This window comes from Natrix helvetica (assembly GCF_964273705.1).
Source record: "Natrix helvetica genome assembly, chromosome: 4".
In the NCBI taxonomy this organism is placed as follows: Eukaryota; Metazoa; Chordata; class Lepidosauria; order Squamata; family Natricidae; genus Natrix; species Natrix helvetica.
In genome coordinates this window covers 58,204,693-58,209,264 of record NC_138550.1, presented here as the reverse complement: position 1 = coordinate 58,209,264, position 4,572 = coordinate 58,204,693, and positions in this window count along the sequence as shown.

Below are 4,572 nucleotides of genomic sequence, written 5' to 3'. Positions count from 1 at the left end.
GCCAAAAGCAGAACTCACCACCACCACCACCACCACCAGTTTCTATTTCACTGCTTTTAAACACCAAACTGGCCCTCATTTAATAAAACAGACTAATGTGATGTACTTTACTTTAAAAAAAAATGAGCAAAAATAATTGTTCATGAAATTATGCCACTCCAAAATAGCTGAGTAACCAAAGTAGCTGAGTAACCAACAGAATGTAGAAGTGTAATCAGAAGCACATCAGGAAAGAAGTTTCTTTTAAAGAGGGGGGAGGGAAGGACAGGGAAAAAGGAGAAAGGAGAGAGGGAAAGGATGGGATGTGAAAGGATAGGAAGGGAAAGGGAAGGGAAGGGAAGGGAAGGAAAGGGAAATTCAAAAAGTTTGGTTAACTGTGCAAGTCACGAAAGCTGCCATTCAAAGCCAATCCCACAGTGGAAGTAGTTATGAAGATTACATTTCAAAGCTGCTCTTAACTCAGAAAGCACTGATATTGGGCGGGAACCTCTCTTCAGAGAATGTGTTTCTTAGACTCCTTTAAAAAAAGGAAAGTATAATTCACAGCTTCAATCTTAAACTGTCTACCATGGACCTTACCCCATTCCTAAGAGGTCTGTAAAGAGGGCGTATATAAGCACATCAGCATGCCTACCATCTCTGTCCTACTGTCCACATTTATTTGTATTCATTTCCTTCGTTCATGTCCATGTTCATATTTATACCTGCTATCTTGTACAAACAAACAAACAAATAACTGAATAAATAAATAATATCCCTCTCCAGTATAGATAGTTACCTGGCTAATTTTATATCTACTTTGGCCCATAGTGTTGTTGTTTTTTTTAGAGTTTTGTCTTTGACACTTTGGCATTTCTCAAAAACCAAAAGAAGAGAAAGATTTATTTCAGTATAATAAATAAAAAATAAGTGTTTTCTCAAATGGTACACATCAATAGTAATAGATTATAGGTTATTAGAAAAATATTCAAATAAAATAGTGTGTGTGTGTTTGTGTGTGTATTTGCTATTTTCTTATATGAAATGCAGCTGGAAACAGTTTTAAAATTTGAAATAGGTTTGTATCCTCAAAATTATACGTTAACTGGGGAGGTGTTTTGACTTTGCTGAGTGAGTGATTCCTTGCAGGATGTCAGTGATAATACTATACAATTGTTTGCTTGTACCTTGATCCTGTTGAACTCATTGTTCAGGAAGTACTTTGAATTGTAATTAAAGTTGGAGATCTTTCTTAAGTAAACTTTGAACTCAGGTTAAAACGAATAATGGAAAATGCAAGGTAATAACTTTGAAGACAGTTTGGAATAATGGGAAGTTTTGCTATTGCTAAAATGTATCACTACAGTATGATTGTGAGAAATATTCCTTCAGCTTCAACAAAAATTTCCATGGTGCCGGATGGGGAAGCATACCAGAATGAGTATTGATTCTGGAAGTACAGGGAGAATTCACAGGGAAAATTGTAGCTCTTGAGACTTCCGGAGGAAGAAATGGCGGATTGAAGGCAGCCCCATAACAAGCGGAGCTAATGATCATAGTGAAGAATGAAGAGTCAGTGAAATGGACTGACTCTTTGAACTTCTCCAGACAAAGAGAGGATGGGAGATCACCCATGGGTGCTCCAGACAGCTGCTACTCCCAAAGAGGCTGCAAAACTGGCGGGTTTTCAGAACTGAGAGATGAGGGAATAGCCATCTTGCTTAAATTGCAGTAGTGCCTTTAAAAGACACTAAATTCATATAGTTCCTTTTCTAATCACATTTGGAAATTACTTATTAGCTACTTTTCAATTATTAGAAACCATAGGATCTACAAATGTGAACATAAGAGGTGAGTCTGCCTTCAATTCTTAATGAAAGAAACATCTGACTACAAGTTTAGGAGCTGAATTTAAAAAAAATAAACAAAAGAAAGGTTGATTAAGATGTTGGTTTTAGAAAGCTACAAATCCAGATAAATTTGAAACAAAATTTTAGAATTAATTATAAAAAATCCTTGCTATGGAAAATGTTTTCTTTTGATTAAAAAAAACGTTTTAAAATTAGGGTATTAGAAGGGATTAAAGATTGGAAATAAAGGACAAGAATACATACATATGATGAATTGTTACAGAATGGCATAAAATATTCTAATGCTGCAAATATTGAAGTATACTTTCAAAATGGGAGTCGGAAATAAATATTGACACTGTCAGTATCAATATTTGTCTCTATAGCTAGATTGTTTATAAAATGTATTATGGAAGAAGGACATATGTTACTTGACAAGTCAGAGACTGAGTTGAAAGTGGACTTATTTTACAGGCTAACTCTTGTACATGAATGACAAACTAAATAAAATAAATAAATAAATACAAGTTACAGATTACAAAGTTGATATGAAAAAAATGTTACACTGGCCTTATAAAAGAAATTGGCTGATATTTTAATAATTAAAAGTTTATACCAACAATAAACCAAGAGAATGATAATTTTTCTTACAAAAGAGAATTTTATGAGAAGGGACAAAGAAATGAAATCTAGTTCTAGATCATAATTTGAATGAACTAAATATTAAGATTGTTAGAAGTAAACGGAAGCACGATAAAATTGATTTATTTAATCAAGATTAGATTAGATTCTTATTTCTGATAACCCTTAATAGTCTTTTATTGAAACTTGGGAGTCACTTCTTTATATATTTCTTCTATTTTTCTTCACTATGTTTTTACTTTTATCTCTTTTCTTTTTCTAGTATTTATTTCTTTTCTAAGTTTTCTCTTTGCACCTTTTATTCTTTCTTCCTTCTTTTATATCTTTTAGTTTGTATTATCTTGTACTATTCTAATTATTTAATAAAATTATTTTTTGAAAAAGAAAATTGTAGCTCACTAGTTATTGTCTCACACAACAGCAAAGAACATGGTTGATAGTAACCCTGTAGAGATGATTGTCAAATACCCATGAAACTCTCAAAGCAAGTTGGTTTCCAGAAAGGAAGAGAGGAATGAATTCATAGCCTATAGATGATTGAGATGAATATTCTGCCTTTACCTGCACTGATGTCATATAACTGACATCAATCAGTCATCATATAACTGACATGCTTTCCTTTAATCTTGGGCTGCCAAAAAAAAAATCAGCTAGTAGTAGTAATGCCTTTTATAATACATAAAACATATATATGTTTCTCCAGAACGTGGCTGTGAACTGGACTCCACGGTCTGAAATGATCCTCTTGGGCTCCCCATGCAGGCGATAAATGTGTTTCACAAACATTTTTGCTAATTTCTTTGCGGACGGCAACCCTGAGTACGCGATGAAGTGCGCCTGCTTGGAAACCAAGTCTCTGTGTGTTTGTGTGTGTGTGTGTGTGTGTGTACATATATCAGTAGTGGGTTACAGGGACGTGCGGGCAGGGGAGGCAGGGGAGGCAGAGCCTCACCTCTCTTCATGACATAATAGTATATAATATAATATTATATACATCCATCCGGCCGCGCCCGGGAGCTGCGGAGGCAGAAATGTTGTCGATGCTCCCGGATGACGAAGCCACGAAAGCGACTGGGGGAAGGTTCTCATCGTTCCCCAGTCGCTTTCGTGGCTTCGTCATCCGGGAGCGCCGACAACATTTCTGCCTCCACAGCTCCTGGGCGTGGCCGGATGAATGTAGCCAGAGCGACGCCGAGGCGGTCCAGGCGGACAAAAGAGTGAGCGAGCAAGCGGTGGAGGATCAGGCAGCCTGATCCTCGGTCGCTCGCCCGCCGGACTGCCTCGGCGCCACTCTGGCTACCTCCGTCCGTCCGCGCCCACGAGCTGCGAAGGCAGAAATGTTGTTGGCGCTCCCGGATGACGAAGCCACGAAAGCGACTGGGGAACGAGAACCTTCCTGCCTCTGCTGGACTTCGTGCGCTCCTCGTGGCTGTAATATACGTCCAGAAGCGACTTTTGTGGCTAATGGGGTTTGGGCTTCCAGCCCAACAGCCCCTGCCACTTCTGGACATCTATTGCAGTCGCGAGGAGCGCGCAAAGTCCAGCAGAGGCAGGAAGGTTCTCGTCGTTCCCCAGTCGCTTTCGAGGACTGCGGAGCGCGAGCCGGCGGAGCACGCTCAGGAAGGCGGGGAATGGGATCACGTGTGCTGGAGGCTGAGGCAGCCTCAGCCTCCAGCACACGTGGTCCCATTCCCCGCCTTCCTGATGACGTCACCAGCCTCACCAGCCATAAACCTCACCGCACGTCACTGGTGGGTTACAACCGGTATGCCCCGGTACGGGCGTACCAGTGCCTGCCGGGAGTACAGGGTATCTTTCTGGTAGGGTGCTCCAGAGGGCCCACCCACCCGCCCGCACTCCTTATTGGTCTTTCAGCTTTTCGGCGCTTCCACGCAGGCACACGGAGCGTACGGTGCCTGCGTAACACTCCGCCAATTGTTTTCATAGATTTTCACGGGTGTAGATATACTGGCCTTGTTGTATTCGGGTGTTTTGCCGTGTAAGATTGAGATTGTCTTGGCAATGTTTCGGCGAGGTCTCACTCACTTGCCAAAAACACCAGCCTGAGATGCTTGTTTTTCTATATTTCCTTTTTTAGCTT